This window comes from Triturus cristatus, chromosome 5_1 (genome assembly GCF_964204655.1).
Source record: "Triturus cristatus chromosome 5_1, aTriCri1.1, whole genome shotgun sequence".
In the NCBI taxonomy this organism is placed as follows: domain Eukaryota; kingdom Metazoa; phylum Chordata; class Amphibia; order Caudata; family Salamandridae; genus Triturus; species Triturus cristatus.
In genome coordinates this window covers 468,518,277-468,537,244 of record NC_140587.1, presented here as the reverse complement: position 1 = coordinate 468,537,244, position 18,968 = coordinate 468,518,277, and positions in this window count along the sequence as shown.

The window sequence follows — 18,968 nt, the reverse complement described above, 5'->3', positions numbered from 1 at the left end:
TCCTCTCGTGAACTCTATCAAACCAGTGTCCAGAGCTATGATCTGTTAATTAAAAAATGGTATGATAAATCCATGTTGGGGACTGATGAGTATCTATTTTTGAGGAAAACTACTCCACTGGTGGCAACATTTTATCATATCCCTAAAATCCACAAGGATAATGCAAATCCACCAGGTAGACCCATAGTCTCCTCACAAGGGAGTTTAACAGAACATATGTCCATGTTTATCGACCACTTTTTGTTCCCATTCGTGTCACAATTAAAATCATATGTGAGAGACACGAAAGACTTTTTGAGGAAAGTGAATAGCCTAAACTGGGACTCCAAGTATGTTTTAATGGTATTGGACATTACTAGTCTGTACAAATGTATAAAACATGAAGATGGGATTCAAGCCGTCCAGTTTTTCCTCAATAGACGACAATTGAGATATGCGGAACATAATTCCATGTTGATTGAATTTACAAGTTTTTGCCTTTCAAATAACATTTTTCTATTTGGTGATCAGTACTATAAACAAATCTCAGGGACTGCGATGGGCACTTGCTTCGCCCCCAGCTACGCCAACTTGTTGGTGGGCTGGTGGGAGGAACAGGTGTCCCGAACCTATGTAAAAGGAGAAGTGACAGGCCAGGTAAAAGCATGGTATCGTTATATCGATGACCTGTTCATTGTTTGGGAGGGCACCATTGAATCAGCGGAAGGATACATTGAGGATCTTAACACCAATAACCTTAATTTACACTTTTCAGGTACAGTAAGTCCAGTGGCAGTGGACTATCTGGACCTAAAGGTATTTATTTCTGAGGGGAAATTAGAAACATCCTTGTACCGTAAGGCCACAGCGGGGAATTCGATCCTCTTTGCGACTAGCAATCATCCCCCCAAACTGATACAGAGTATACCATATGGGGAGCTATTACGATTAAAACGCAATAGCTCCAGAACCTGTGATTTTGAATTGGCAGCTAGTCAATGTGAAAATAGATTTCGTACTAGAGGATATGGACAGGCATTACTTGAGACAACACTCAATAAAGTTAGAGGTATTCCTAGACAACATCTGCTAGAAGAGAAGATAGTTACAAGGAAAGATTTGGTCGATACACATGAAGGCAAATTCAGAATGATTACGACATACTCTGCAGAGTCTAATTTCTTGAAAAGGATGTTAAGGAAAAATTGGCATATTTTGAAAAGTGATGCCATCATAGGGGATGATATTCCTGATTATCCGATGATTACCTATAAAAAGGCAAGATCATTAAAAGATAGATTGGTTAGCAGTCATTTAACTAAACCAACATCACAACAGGGCACCTTGAAAGATATGCAAGGGTTCTTTCCATGTGGCAAGTGTAAGGCTTGTTCTAACAGCCATAGAGTATTTAATTACACAATACCCAATGTGAATTTAAAAAAGCCCATTAGAAAGTTTTTGACTTGCAGTACCCCCTATGCTGTCTACTGTCTCGTTTGCCCATGCGGCCTATTGTATATAGGCAGCACCATTCACTCGTTGAAAATCAGAATACTAGAACACAGGAGGGCGATATTGAAAGGGGATGCTTCTTACCCTGTAGCGAGACATTATCAAGAAAAACATCCAAGTAGTAAGAATGTTTTACAGTTTTTCGGTCTAGATTCTGTCCCAGAAAATATCAGAGGTGGCGATCGCCTGCAGAAACTGCGGAGGTTAGAATCACGTTACATTATTGACCTTCAGTCAAAATTTCCGTCAGGTCTTAACAGTAATGAAGAGCTGTCAGTGCATTTGGGAAATTAATATGTTATCTAGAATAATAGTTTATCAGGATATATAATGCAAGTGTTATGGATCTTGTCCTCTGGCTGCGGCAACCTGCTGTTGTGGCCGTTTTGATTACCAATTTGCTATTTGTGTCAAGACTAGATTAATTGTACTAAATTATGGAGTTCTTGACAGCTAGTGTAAGCCGATACACGGCATCATCACGAGCATTGCCGATACACGGCTTAATCATGAATAGAGGTGGTATGGCAGCCATCTTTCAGTGATGCATTAATTTGAGTTTTGATGTTTGATCTATATTTGATTTCGGCGTGTATTACAAGTGAATAACACATGGAACGCCTTGAATTAATTTGTATATAATGTATATATTGTATGATTTGCACTGTATATATGTATATCGACACATTACAAGATGGCGCTGGTGATTCCACCCACACTTTACGCTGTCCTCTGTCTATGTCTATTATATTATGCCACGTGGAGATGTAATGTATAAAATATGGCGCTTCCTGGTGTGTTGTCAACACCGAGGAAGGCAGACCGCCGAAACGCGTCTGTTCCGGGAATAAAAGACCTGTTGCCACGCTACCCGTGAGTGCTTACATTCTTTACAATTCAAGAATTTGGAGCGTTAATTTTATACGGCAGGCACCGCCGTATTACAGCACCCGACCGCGAGTGACTCGTTTTTGGTGCATTTGGAGCAGTCTTCTATATCGAGTGCACCGCCGCATTTATCCATTTTGATTGGTTGTCTGGAGGAATCTAGCGTATCGCTGAGCGACTCGAGGTTTTGCGCTACGATTGACCCAGCATCACGCATAGCAACAAGGATTAAGTTGCGGATATATTCATCTGTGGCAGGTCGAGGGTACCGTGGCTCAGGCAGATTCCCGGGATTGGTTGCTGGACTTAAGATTATCGCTATGTTCAGCGAATCGGCACGCCGGGAAGCGGCAAAGGATATGTTTAAAACCCAACAGCGAAGAGGAACCGAGGGGGCCGATACGGCAGAGGCGCCGCGGCTGGGTGGCAACCTACATAACACTTTGACCAAATTGGAAAGACTGTATGAACGCGAAACAAGGAAGTGGTGGGAGGCCACCTCTCTACAGAGTTATGTGGACACTAATAGAGTTCCCAGAGGCTTAAGAGTGTACACTGTTCCCTCATATGAAAATCCTGACCCGAATTTATTATCAGAATGGGCAGAACACACTGCAAAGTATTGCCAGGGCACTCTTGATATTTTAGTAAAGTATGCCTGGAGTGACCGAGAGAAAGCTTTGGAGGAGATCAAAACTCTAGAGGAGTTGTTAACGAAAGAGGAAGACAAAACACAAGTGGAAGAACTAATGAAGCAAATGAAAGCACGACTGCTGAAATATGAAGGCAAAATTAAAACCAGGAAACAAGAGAAATTTGAGCGCGATGAGAGGGACTATCTACAGGGAAGAGTACTAACCTTTGCGCGCAAATTTGATGGGCCACGACAAGAACTAACGCAAAGAAGCACAGCCAAAGCCAATGTACAAGTGGAAACGTCAGAATCCGATTTAACGGAGAATGAATCAGGAGACGAGCGGTCAAGACCTGTAGTGGAAGGAACTATGGGGCCGACTCCTTTTCACGACGAGTTCCAAATAATCAGGCAATCATGGCTGAGAGGCGGGAAGAACAAACCACCCGAATATCAAACAGGAGAACACGTCGATCAGGGTGGGGCCGCCAGAGGCAGAGGAAGATCCACGTGGATGCGCAAGAAGAGGAACTACAAGCGCCAATAGAAGAATCTAATCTGACAGTGGTTAATCTCACGTCGAAAGAACTAACAACTAGTGAGATTAAGGTACTTACCCTAGGACTGACCTTCTGTCCGACTAGCAAGTTGGAGTTCACGCAAACCAGGATTGACCTGTATAATTTCATTCGCAAATTGAAGCTACATAAATACTTCAAATTGAGGCCGAACTTAATGAAATCTACTTCGGCAGGAGCAAGGATTACTGCCACTGACATATTGACCTGCAATGATCTATCTGGAGTGGAACTTCTGCAGAATCTGCATTCTGGCACATCCATTCAATGGAGTGTATCGGAAGATACGGCTGCAAGAGCAAAAGCGGTGGGCATTGAACAAGAACTGGAAGTAAGTCCCTTCAAATTAAAATCAACTTTTGTACCTCAAATGCCTTTTGATAGTATAGATACATTTTCTGATACAATGGTGAAAGATCTAGTGAAATTCAGATGCAGGACTCAAAAACGCAATTCCGGTGAAAATTTGACAAAGGAGGAGAAGCAAGCACTTGATGGCTTATTGCAGGACACGTCAATCATAATCAAGCCTTCAGATAAAGGCGGCAATGTAGTGCTACAAACTAGGGAGCAATATTGTGCTGAAGCACTCAGACAATTATCGGATAACAACTACTACATCAAATCCTCTCGTGAACTCTATCAAACCAGTGTCCAGAGCTATGATCTGTTAATTAAAAAATGGTATGATAAATCCATGTTGGGGACTGATGAGTATCTATTTTTGAGGAAAACTACTCCACTGGTGGCAACATTTTATCATATCCCTAAAATCCACAAGGATAATGCAAATCCACCAGGTAGACCCATAGTCTCCTCACAAGGGAGTTTAACAGAACATATGTCCATGTTTATCGACCACTTTTTGTTCCCATTCGTGTCACAATTAAAATCATATGTGAGAGACACGAAAGACTTTTTGAGGAAAGTGAATAGCCTAAACTGGGACTCCAAGTATGTTTTAATGGTATTGGACATTACTAGTCTGTACACATGTATAAAACATGAAGATGGGATTCAAGCCGTCCAGTTTTTCCTCAATAGACGACAATTGAGATATGCGGAACATAATTCCATGTTGATTGAATTTACAAGTTTTTGCCTTTCAAATAACATTTTTCTATTTGGTGATCAGTACTATAAACAAATCTCAGGGACTGCGATGGGCACTTGCTTCGCCCCCAGCTACGCCAACTTGTTGGTGGGCTGGTGGGAGGAACAGGTGTCCCGAACCTATGTAAAAGGAGAAGTGACAGGCCAGGTAAAAGCATGGTATCGTTATATCGATGACCTGTTCATTGTTTGGGAGGGCACCATTGAATCAGCGGAAGGATACATTGAGGATCTTAACACCAATAACCTTAATTTACACTTTTCAGGTACAGTAAGTCCAGTGGCAGTGGACTATCTGGACCTAAAGGTATTTATTTCTGAGGGGAAATTAGAAACATCCTTGTACCGTAAGGCCACAGCGGGGAATTCGATCCTCTTTGCGACTAGCAATCATCCCCCCAAACTGATACAGAGTATACCATATGGGGAGCTATTACGATTAAAACGCAATAGCTCCAGAACCTGTGATTTTGAATTGGCAGCTAGTCAATGTGAAAATAGATTTCGTACTAGAGGATATGGACAGGCATTACTTGAGACAACACTCAATAAAGTTAGAGGTATTCCTAGACAACATCTGCTAGAAGAGAAGATAGTTACAAGGAAAGATTTGGTCGATACACATGAAGGCAAATTCAGAATGATTACGACATACTCTGCAGAGTCTAATTTCTTGAAAAGGATGTTAAGGAAAAATTGGCATATTTTGAAAAGTGATGCCATCATAGGGGATGATATTCCTGATTATCCGATGATTACCTATAAAAAGGCAAGATCATTAAAAGATAGATTGGTTAGCAGTCATTTAACTAAACCAACATCACAACAGGGCACCTTGAAAGATATGCAAGGGTTCTTTCCATGTGGCAAGTGTAAGGCTTGTTCTAACAGCCATAGAGTATTTAATTACACAATACCCAATGTGAATTTAAAAAAGCCCATTAGAAAGTTTTTGACTTGCAGTACCGCCTATGCTGTCTACTGTCTCGTTTGCCCATGCGGCCTATTGTATATAGGCAGCACCATTCACTCGTTGAAAATCAGAATACTAGAACACAGGAGGGCGATATTGAAAGGGGATGCTTCTTACCCTGTAGCGAGACATTATCAAGAAAAACATCCAAGTAGTAAGAATGTTTTACAGTTTTTCGGTCTAGATTCTGTCCCAGAAAATATCAGAGGTGGCGATCGCCTGCAGAAACTGCGGAGGTTAGAATCACGTTACATTATTGACCTTCAGTCAAAATTTCCGTCAGGTCTTAACAGTAATGAAGAGCTGTCAGTGCATTTGGGAAATTAATATGTTATCTAGAATAATAGTTTATCAGGATATATAATGCAAGTGTTATGGATCTTGTCCTCTGGCTGCGGCAACCTGCTGTTGTGGCCGTTTTGATTACCAATTTGCTATTTGTGTCAAGACTAGATTAATTGTACTAAATTATGGAGTTCTTGACAGCTAGTGTAAGCCGATACACGGCATCATCACGAGCATTGCCGATACACGGCTTAATCATGAATAGAGGTGGTATGGCAGCCATCTTTCAGTGATGCATTAATTTGAGTTTTGATGTTTGATCTATATTTGATTTCGGCGTGTATTACAAGTGAATAACACATGGAACGCCTTGAATTAATTTGTATATATTGTATGATTTGCACTGTATATATGTATATCGACACATTACAAGATGGCGCTGGTGATTCCACCCACACTTTACGCTGTCCTCTGTCTATGTCTATTATATTATGCCACGTGGAGATGTAATGTATAAAATATGGCGCTTCCTGGTGTGTTGTCAACACCGAGGAAGGCAGACCGCCGAAACGCGTCTGTTCCGGGAATAAAAGACCTGTTGCCACGCTACCCGTGAGTGCTTACATTCTTTACAATTCAAGAATTTGGAGCGTTAATATATATATATATATATATATATATATATATATATATATATATATATATATATTCACTGAAAAAAACAAAGGTTTCAGGGGCGTTATAGTTAGGAATTGGCATTTAAAAAACCTTAGAAATTCACTGAAAAAAACCATAGGTTTCAGGGGTGTTATATTTAGCTGGACATTTCCCTCGTACAAAACCCTAGAAATTCCCCTGTTATAGTTAGTTCAGCTAACTATAACTCGCGCCCCGTAATGCACTGCTGGTGACGTCACATATTATATCAAAGGTTTTTTAAATGCTAATACCTATCTATAACTTATCTCTGAAGATATCATGAAAAGCATTCTTTTTTAAAAGTAGGGTGCACATTAGTTTTGTGGAAAAGCATCTTTGTGATTGGTTAAGAAAAAGCAGTTTCAACGTGGAGTACATATCATAGGATAAAATTTGCTCAGCTCAACCACACCTGCTACTTGCATTTGGAAGGCACTGTTCGAACTTAAAACAATCGTCAACTTTTAACCTGCACGTGTCGTTAAATGTTCAAGAAAATGTTTCAAAAAAATATCGTAAAGTTTTAAAAAATTTATGAACTTTTAACCTGCACGTATTGTAGAATGTTCTAGAAAGTGTGTTGATAGAATACGTTGCACTTCTGACTTCTATGTGTTGTTGAATATTAAAAAAAACGGTTCTTATGGAAAATTAAAAATAAACCAATAGAGAAGTTTTGAAACCTAAGAGAATCAAGGAACTATTCTAATTTATTCTTTACATGTATTTATGTGTGCAGCAACAACATTATAGACACAACAGCACTAGGAAGAGGAAGAAGCAGGGAGTGGGGGGAGGGGGGAGATGGGCAGAATGGCACACATGCACAATTAAGTTCAACACACATATAGACTAACAATGGCCAAAATGAAACACACCAACAAGGAGCACAAGTCACACAACCTGCCAACATCACACCACTGAATGAGCATAGAAGTGAAAACCACGCTGCATTCATAGAGGATGTGTACAAAGGCCAGTCATTGGTCTTGTGGGATGTCTGCGACCGTGGTCATCATGGATGAGATGCCCAGCATGTGGCACATGGTCGAGTTCACTGTGTGTTATGTTGCCAAACGGCTGCTCCTCCCTCCCACAAGCCCCCACACTTTTGTACGGTGAGCTGTTGTATCTCGTGCACTCGTACGGCACGCCATTGTAATGCCTCTTTGTGCATCTCATGCTACATTCCAACTACAACATCACAGTGCCGTTTGGAGGTGGTGCATGCCACTTTACAACATCGACTGCTGCGGCTCTTGTAACAGGCCACACCAGAACACAGAGACACACTTACCGCACTTCCTGTACACTGACATGTCCGAGACACCCCATTCCCCTTGCCGGATAGGCACACCCCTGCACTGACCTGTGAACGACAGACCAGCACACGCCAGTTGTGCATTCAGGAGGATGCGTACGTAGCTACACATCCAGGCTCACTGCCAACGTTGAGGTGACAGCACACTGTGATGTTGCAGGGCTCATGCCTATCATGCTAAGACAATGACCACAGGGACACACTTACTAAGATGTGGCTTTGGGGGGCATTGGCGGTCCTGCAGTTGTTGAGATGAGTCTTCTGGCCCTCATGGGTATCCCTGTATCATGCTCATTGACTCTATGGCACCTGTGGGTGTTCTGGTGTGGCTCTTGGCTGTGTTCCCTTTCATGGTGCAGGTAGTTGTCCTGCTTAACACCAGCAGAAAGCAGGTGTAAAATCCCTGGTGCTAACGTGTCTTATCGCCGGAATTTGTTTCGCATTGCAATTGGTGTGAAAGTTGTGATGTGATTTTTTTCGTGTGCACAACAATATACGAACTGAGCAGTGTCTCTCGTCAAGATCCAGCACCTGACGCACTATTCCCAATCAATATAAATACAATGAGATTTCTTAATAGATTTTGTGTGTACACTGTAAGTGCAGCCAATACCTCAGTGCAATACAATACAGGATTTTAGTATTTAGAATAAATCGCAAAGGTGCACCTCGTGTCTTTTTGCACGGGAACGGCTACTCTCCATTTCATTATCAGCACTTTAACGGAAGTAAAGTTGAGATAAATCTAACACACTATTCAGAAGTTGGTGCAAACTGCAGATATCACCAGTATTCCAGCGATAAGTGCCCCAAAATTTAACACCATGGTGGACTCCATCAAATAACAGTAATAAGAACAAGAAAGAGTCACACAGCAGTTAAGAGAACAACCAAAAACATTATAATTTTTTTTCAAACTTTATTTTTTATAATAATAAATATATAAACAATAAACTATTTTCAAACTTTATTTTTTTATTAACATAAATATAAACAGTAAACTAATAAACAAAATGTAACAACAATAATACAAAACAACAAGGCGGAACACTCCTGTGGGAACCACGGATGTCGACGACAGACCTGGAAAATCAGAAAGATTGTTAAAAAAAAACCAACATGGTATTCTCAACAAAATACCACAAGAAAAAAAATAACAGATATATAAAATGCATACAGCTAACAAAATTTTATAAGTTTAACTTACAAAAACTGTAAATGTTGCCGCTTTAAAATATTTACCGAATCTGAGAAATGTTTTTTGCAGAAGGCTCCACGCCCACAACGTTTTTCTTCAGTGGTGAAGACATTTTAAACTTTTTCCAAGGGGCAAACAAATACCAATGCCACCTTCTTCATTCGCAAGATTTGCCAAAGAGTTCTGTTACGAGGGGATCCTAACAAAAAATACTCGTGCGGCACAGCAAGTATGATGAAACACCTAAGGACCCTTCATCCAAACAATCTTGCACGAGAAGAGTGCAAACAGATGAGAAACACTCCTGTTCTGTATCTGTAAAAAAGAATCACAAATAAATGTATATTAATAACTTTCAAATTTATACTATTCCATTACTGTACAAACACATTTTATATAAAAACTGACTAAGAAACTATAGCCCTGAACCACAAGTGTGACGATCGTTAAAACACTACATGCATAGTGCATACTACTTTGAAGCAGTTCATGCCCTAAAGCCTACCTCACTAAAAGACTACATGCTAACTGACTAAATGATTACAGTACTATAAGGAGACACACTGGGTGAGTGACAGGGTGTTTGCTAGAAGAGTATGAATACTAACTAGGGAATTGAAGGTGTGAAACACAACTGTGTAGGTGATTAGAGGACTGCATCCATACTGCATAGGCATTTAAAGCAGTCCATGTGCTAAGGCCTGGCTCACTGCATGACTACTTGGCTACTGACTGAATGATTAGAGTACAGCAAGGAGAGTGCCTAGGTGAATTTATAAGTGCTAGGCTTTTCGCACAGGGAATGGATTAGTACTTGGTACTGAATTGGTCACTAGAGGAGTGGAAAAGCAGTTACAAGTGCTGGACTGCATGGATACTGACTAGGAAATTTAAAGTGTGAAAGACAAGTGTCTAGGTGGTTAGAAGACTGCATGCATAGTGCATAGGGGTTTGAAACAGTCCATGTGCTAAGGCCTGTCTCAGTGTATGAATACTTATGCAGTGACTGAATGATTAGAGTACTGCAAAGATAGTATCTTGGTGAATTTATAAGTTTTGGGGTTTTAGCACAGTGAATGGATTAGTACATGGTGCTGAATGGGTCACTAGAGGACTGCAAAGGGAGTGACAGGGTATTTCCTGGAAGTGTATGGATACTGACCTGGGGAATTGAAGGTGAGAAAGACAATTATGTATGTGGTTAGAGGACTGCATGCATAGTGGATAAGGGTTTGAAGCAGTCCATATATCAAGGCCTGGGTCACTGGATGAGCACTTGGGTACTGACTGAATGATTAGAGTACTGCAAGGAGAGTGCCTGGGTGAATTTATTAGGGTTTGGCGCAGTGAATGGATTAGTACATGATGCTGAATGGGTCACTAGAGGAGTGCAAATGGAGTGACAGAGTGTTTGCTGGAAGTTAACGGATACTGACTGGGGAATTGAAGGTGTGAAAGACAAGTGTGTAGGTGCTTAGAGGACTGCATGCATAGTGGATAGGGGTTTGAAGAAGTCCATGTGCTAAGACCGGGCTCAGTGCATGAATACTTAGGCAGTGACTGAATCATAAGAGTACTGGAAAGAGAGTGTCTTGGTGAATTTATAAGTGTTTGGGTTTTGGCACAGTGAATGGATTAGTACATACTGTTGAATGGGTCTCTAGAGGACTGCAAAGGAAGTGACAGGATGTTTCCTGGAAGTGTATGGATACTGACTAGGCCTGGGCTAAATTTCTGTTCCGCTCGCGGAAATTGCAATAATTTGACATTTTCACGTTCCGCGGAGAGCGCGAAAATGTCAAAATTTCTGCATTCCGCAGCTTAGCGATAATTTGTTTCTTGCTCGCGCTGTAAAATAATACATTCTCGCGCATGTGCGATCCCCTTACCTGAATCCCCACGTTCGCCGACAAGTTTTCCCGATCCGGACGTGTTCTCCACGAGATGTTGGATTGTTGGTAGCCATTTGCGCTGTCTCGCGACAGTTCGCGCCCGCAGTAATGTCATTGGTCGCGTGATCACGTCTTTCTTCTCGCGATCATGCACCGCGAGAAGAGTGAAAACAAGATGGCCGCGCCCGCGAGCAACCGCATGGGTAAGCTGGCGAGCCGCGACCATGCAGAAAATACCGCAAACGGGCGGGAAAAAAACTTCTGCATCTTCGCGATATTTCCGCGTGTTTGCGGAGATTTTTAACCTTTTCGCGATAATTTGCGAAAGTCACTTTCGCAAATTCCGCCCACCCCCAATACTGACTAGGGAATTGAAGGTGTAAAAGACAAGTCTATAGTATGTTAGAACACTACATGCATACTGCATAGACATTTGAAGCAGTCTATTTGGTACTTAGAAACTGACTAAATAATCAGACTACTTCTAGGACAGTGCTTAGGTAAAACTTTTAAATTTTCAGTTCTGCCACAGCTACTAAAACTTAACAACATGACAGGTTTTAAAACAGTTATCTGTCAGTAAATACACGATATTACCAAATGCTTCTCTCACAATCCTTACCCAAATGCACACAGACTCACAGTGTGATTTTAGACAATCAACACTATCCTAGGACTTTACCAAAACTCATTCACTACTGTGGAAGGGGTAAGGGAATTCACTACAGTGCAAGTGGTAAGGGAACTGCACACAATCTACATATTTCACGACTGCAATTTACTGTCAATGCCTGACTCATTTAATGAAAGCATAAGCTATAACTGTCTTGTAATGCTACTAAAACTTGACAACCTGACTGGTTTTAAAACAGTTATCTGTCAGCAAATACACAATGTTACCAAATGCTTCTCTCACAGTGGTTCCCAAATGCACACAGACTCACTGTGTGATTCTAGACAAACAACACTATCCCTTGCACTATATCAAAACACATTTCTTCATCTAGAAGTAGTACTACATTTTAGTATAGAAACATAACATAACTCATTTCACAAATTCATAAACAATGACTGGTTTCTAATTCTACCAAAATATAAAAACTGCACAGTTATCTGTCTACAAACACATGAAAAACACAAATGCCTATCACAGAATGGTTTCTACATGCACACACATTGTAGAGAAAAAAAGTACTCCCTACACTTTAGCAGGAAAAATACATTAGTCTGAATAAAATCAAAATAGTGTACATACATCCCCTCACAATTAAATAACTCATCTTTCAAGTTCTTTTGTAGATTAAGGAGTATATCAATCGCTCACCATATTTTCTTTTACAGAATCTCTGCACTGTGCACCTCTCAGCAAAAGCAAAGAATTAAAAAGTTTCCCTTTCATTTTCCACACATATACATGTAAACATCAAATCACAATCCTTCGCACATAAACTCAAAAGCAAACACACATTTCTATTGGTTAAACATTTCAACCCTTTCCAACGGAAATACATTTCAACCCTTCTGCCTGTTACCATAGAAACAGCTCATGGAACACTGCACTCAGCTCACAGGTCACAAGTTCAGCACACAATGTTCCTACACAAGGCAGGAAGTGTGCTTGACTTTTCAACATATCAGCTTATCATATATAATGTTCCTTACAATCTGTTTTTGTTAACCAATAACAATCATGCCTTTAAAAAACAAAAATATACACCCTACCTTTCAGTGTAGAAAGTTGTTATACAACCAATGATTTCTTGTCGTTTTTCAAAAAACGTTGCCGTGGATCCGCACACCCACCGCGAGAGAATCCGTGCATCCAACGCGATAGGATGCGCGCACTGTGCGCGCATTTCGCCGCTTGTTTTTTTTAAAAAAAGGGGGGCCACAGGGAGTCCTTCTGGGACCCCCTAAGCAGATCTAGAGGGTCAGAGTATTTCCACTCTGCCCCCTTTATATCTTTTACACACTTATTCCCCTTGCATCTTCAGCCTCGCTTCTACCGAGGCAGAAAATGGCCGCCAACAGTTCCTGGTTTCGAATGTAGAGAGACACTCGACAGCCAATTAGCATTCAGCGCGCGATCGGGAGGGTGTGCGCTCGGTTCGAGGAGGGTGCACTTACGGTGCGGGTACGGTCCGCGGATCCTCCGCGGCCATAGATATCACTAACTTTTTTACCCTAATTTTCTCAGGAACTACTGAACAGATTCCCACCATATATGCAAAAGGCACGAGTCTGAACTGAGGACTACCTCTTTGCCAAATTTGGTGTCATTCCGTTCAGCGGTTCGGGCTGTAGCTGCGACAACAGATCCTATGGGAAATTGCATGGGGAAAACGTGTTTTGGGACCCCCCTTTTTTCTCACCCCCCGCTTCACGGATCACCACAAAACTTTCAGGGTAGGAGCGGAGCGGAGCTGGCCAAAAGTTTGGAGAATTTCGTGAAGATTCGTCAATCGGCGCCAAAGATATTCCCAATAGAATGTTGCGGATTTCCTATGGAAAATAGGTCCTAACTATAACTATATATATATTCACTGAAAAAACCATAGGTTTCACACACGTTATAGTTAGGAATTAGCATTTAAAAAACCTTGCAAATTCAGTGAAAAAACCATAGGTTTCACACATGTTATAGTTAGCTGGACATTTTACTGATAAAAAAGCAATGAAATTCCCCCGTTATAGTTAGTGCAGGCAACTATAACTCACGCGACCCCAATCCTCTGCTGATGCTAATACTGTATTTAGACAATTATTTGCCCATGTCTTCTTCCATTAAATTTTAGCTATACATATATTACAAATATTTTTTTTTCATAAAGACACATATGTCATCAGCAGAGGATTGCGGTCGCGTGAGTTATAGTTGCCTGCACTAACTATAACGGGGGAATTTCATTGGTTTTTTATCAGTAAAATGTCCAGCTAACTATAACATGTGTGAAACCTATGGTTTTTTCACTGAATTTGCATGGTTTTTTAAATGCTAATTCCTAACTATAACGTGTGTGAAACCTATGGTTTTTTCAGTGAATTTGTACGGTTTTTTAAATGCTAAGTTACTTTACGCCATTCGTGGCATGCGCGCCCACTTAACGCAGTTCGTTCCGTGCGCCCACTTTACGCAGTTAGTGCCGTGGATGGGCCATGTACGCACGATGCGCTTCGCGCACCGTGCGCACATGGAGGACATATTATGCGCTTCGTTGTGAAAGGTAAGCTTTTAGATTTTCTAATTATAAATTTTGCCATGCACAAATGGGGCCTTACGGGCACCATTTGCACACGGGGTGGGGAGAGTGTGGATAATTTTTTTGTTTATAATTTTTTTTACCGTACGCGTACGGTAAGCGTAATCGCTGATTTTTCATAAAAAAATAAAAACATATTTTTGGCTTTGGGGGACCTTGGGGAATAATGCTAAAAGGCTAGATGGATAGGAGCTGTCTAAACAGTCCCTTTCCATGTTTTTTCCCTTTGTTTGTCAACCCCCACTCAGAGTGCGAGAGAGAAAATGGCGGGCGCCGCTTCCTGGTTTCGAACGATTCGAATGTTTACTAAGATCTAACAGCCAATCAGAATCGCGCTCGCGCATGGCACCGTACGCGTACGGTAAGCTTACCGTAAGCGCACGGTAAGCGCACCATAAGCTGGCTCAGATATATATATTGATTTAAATGCTATTTTCTCAGGAACTACTGAACAGATTTACACCAGACCTACAAAAGGCACTTCCTTGACCTGAGGACTACCTCTCTGCCAAATTTCAAGTAACTCTGTTCAGCCGTTCGGGCTGTAGCTGTGTCTAAAGGTCCTATGGAAAAATGCATGGGAAAAACGCATTTTGGGACCCCCCTTTTATCTCAGCCCCCGCTTGACGAATCCCCCCGAGACTTTCAGGGTAGGAGCGGAGCGTAGCGCCCCACCTATTTTGAAAATTTCGCGAGGATTCGTCGACCGGCTCCAAAGTTATTCCAAATAGAATGTTGCGGATTTCCTAAGGAAACAGGGTCCTAACTATAACTATCTACTGGCCAGTAGATAATATATATATATATATATATATATATATTCACTGAAAAAACCATAGGTTTCAGACATGTTATAGTTAGCGGAAATTTTACTGATAAAAAACCAATGAAATTCCCCCGTTATAGTTAGTGCAGGCAACTATAACTCACGCGACCGCAATCCTCTGCTGATGCTAATACTGTATTTAGACACTTATTTGCCCATGTCTTCTTCCATAAATTTTTAGCTATACATATATTACAAATATTTTTTTTTCATAAAGACACATATGTCATCAGCAGAAGATTGCGGTCGCGTGAGTTATAGTTGCCTGCACTAACTATAACGGGGGAATTTCATTGGTTTTTTATCAGTAAAATTTCCGCTAACTATAACATGTCTGAAACCTATGGTTTTTTCAGTGAATTTGCAAGGTTTTTTAAATGCTAATTCCTAACTATAACGTGTGTGAAACCTATGGTTTTTTCAGTGAATTTGTACGGTTTTCTAAATGCTAAGTTACTTTACGCCATTCGTGGCGTGCACGCCCACTTAACGCAGTTCGTTCCGTGCGCGCACGGTGCGCTTCGCGCACCGCGCGCCCACTTTACGCAGTTAGTGCCGTACACGCAAGGTGGGCACGCACCGTGCGCACATGGATAAGTAATCTGTTAAATTTAATTTGTAAGTGATGACAATAATATGCCATGCACAGAGAGTGTTTTTTTTTTTTTTTATTAAAATTTTTAGCGTAAGCGCACCGTACGCGTACGGTAAGCGTAATCGGCGAAATTTTCAAAAAATAAAAATTTACCGTTTTTGGCCTTGGGGGATCTTTGAGGACTCAACTAACATGGCTATGTGCATGGGCGCTGTCTAAACAGCCCCTTTATATGTTTTTTGCCTTTGTTTACAGCCCCCCCCTCAGAGTGCGAGAGAGAAAATGGCGGCCGCCGCTTCCTGGTTTCGGCCGATTCGAATGTTTACTTAGATGTAACAGCCAATCAGAATCGCGCTCGCGCACGCCACCGTACGCGTACGGTAAGCTTACGGTAAGCGTACCGTAAGCTGGCTCAGATATATATATTGATTTAAAGGCTATTTTCTCAGAATCTACTGAACAGATTTACACCAAACCTACAAAAGGCACTTCCTTGACCTAGGGACTACCTCTCTGCCAAATTTCTAGTAATTCTGTTCAGCCGTTCGGGCTGTAGCCCTGTCTAAAGGTCCTATGGAAAAATGCATGGGAAAAACGCGTTTTGGGACCCCCCTTTTATCTCAGCCCCCGCTTGACGAATCCCCCCGAGACTTTCAGGGTAGGAGCGGAGCGTAGCGCCCCACCTATTTTGAGAAATTCGAGAGGATTCGTCGACCGGCGCCAAAGTTATTCAAAATAGAATGTTGCGGATTTCCTATGGAAAAGGGGTCCTAACTATAACTACCTACTGGCGACCGCCAGTAGGTAATATATATATATATATATATATATATTTTTTTTTATGTGTATATATATATATATATATATAGAGAGAGAGAGAGAGAGAGAGAGAGAGCGAGACAGATATAATATATATATATATATAATATAAATATTGGATTTAAAACTCCTGAACATAGACGTGAAGCTATACCCAAAGATACTGACTACCAGGTTAGATGACCAGCTCCCTGACTTGATCCGGAACTATGCAGCTTATTATTTTGGTTTGTGTGGCAAAATCGCAGGGCACATCTGCTTTACAAACTGCTGTGCCTGACTAGGTCCACCGGTGGCATGCCCCTACCCGACTTCAACCTTTGCTATGAGGCATCCTAGCTGAGGGTGATCCCAGAGTAGTTGGCCAGGGGGTCAGACAAACACTGGCTCCATATGGACAGGACAGTGGGGGAGAAATATATCTGGGACCTGCTATGGAACTTCAAGGCAGATAGGCCCCGAAATGCATATCTCAGCACTCCTACTCAGAATACACTTTAGAAATGGGATGAGGTGCTTAGGCAATTTCCTTGGTCTACCTTCCCCTCAACTCTTACACCTATTCACTTTAACCCCACCTTTTCTCTGGCACTGCATTTGGGCCCCATTGAAGCATGGAGGGTGGGGGGTTGTCTCACAATATCTGATTTATTCCACAACTGGAACATTTGGACCTTTGAAAATTGTCAGCGTATTTCCGTTTCCCAACCAACAGAACACTTTCACTACACTCAGCTAGCCCACTGGGTTCTTCAGCCAGCCATGTGGGAGGCTACCTCCAGGAGCTTGACCCCTACTGAAAACTTTGCTTTATGGGGGAGGGGCACCGAGGGGTGTATCTCCTTTCTTTGCACTCTCTTATTAGATTCCCTGCTTACTCCACGTCTGTGGCATATGGAACTCTGGGAACAGACACTAGGGGGCACCATCTCGAAGGGTTGCTGGTTCAAGCTTTGGAGGGATATTCCTCGATTTAATCACTGCATGGGCATGAGGGAGGCACATTATAAACTTTTGTTTGATTGGTACCTCTACCCTAACAGACTCAAAAAAATCTTTCCACATGTGTCTGACCTTTGTTGGAGAGGTTGTGGGCAGCATGTTAGGTGATTTCAAGCATGTTTGTGGGCCTGCCTGAGTATTCCACCCTTTTGTACGGAGATCCTCACTCAGCTCAAGGAGACTTTGTGATACCCAGTCTTTTCTGATACTGGATTTGTACGACCGGAATTAAGAAGTTATTCATTGAAGAATCAAACAATTGGGGACAAGACAGTAATGTGGCTGTGCCTGGTGGCTGCGAAAATAGCGGAGACATCTGCATGGAAATGTAGGGAGGCTCCCTCCATGACCCAATGGCATGCCAGGCTCTGGAGAGTGGTTACTATGGAGCACATGACAAATATACTATCAGACACTTTCATTCACATTCACATCAATTATATCTGGGGTCCCTTGTTACAATACCTCTCAGTGGGCCTGCCGCTATATGCCTGCCCTGCTCGGATGAGAGCCCTACATCTTTTTCAGTTCTGAATGGGGATGAAATATGGGTAAGGGGAAATATGATAAGGGGAGCCGGGGGAGCGGATTACACTGCCCTGGTGCTCGCTAGCTGTTTCCCAATTAGGAGTTGATGATCCCATTTGTATAACTGCAAGAGTTCTGATGTACCAAAGTTAATTTGGGGTTAGGTTTGGTAGGAGGGAGAGGGTGCTCGGGATTGAAGAATTGTTATGTTTTTTGTGCTGCCTGATGCGGGCAATATGCATTCTATTTGAAACTGGGTAGTTTTGTAAGTTACGAGACCTTCAATCTGCCATTAGCTGTGTAATTTGATGAAGGAACTGTACACCATGATCTCTCCTGTTTTTAAATCCCTGATAAAATAATAAAGACAGTTTTGACAAAATAAATACTGTGGGTAAGGTTGCATATCATTGCTTATGTTGGAGTGGGAATAGTAAATGTAACCCTTTCGTAGTCCAACACTTTCTTTGTTTTTGCTTACGTTGGAAAGAGACTAGGGAATCTAAACTCTCCAAAGCCCAACACTTTTCCAGCTTTCGCTTATATTGGAGTGGAAATAGTTAATGTAACCCCTCCAAACAGGTTTCCTACATTTGCTTAAATTGAAGTTGGAATGCTTAATCCGACTCCTTTGAGGTCCAACACTTTTGCTAGTGTTATTTGCTTTTGCTAGTTGTTATTTTTGTATCTTCAAGGAAACCATCACATGCACCATAACCAATGATGACCCCAGGCCCCTCATGGAGCACATCAACTTCCAACTACAGACTAATGTGAAGACCATGATAAGAGGCACCTTCGCCTACAGAACCCTGGTACCTGGACCAACTTGCTGCCACGCCATCTCCAATCTCATAGCCCCC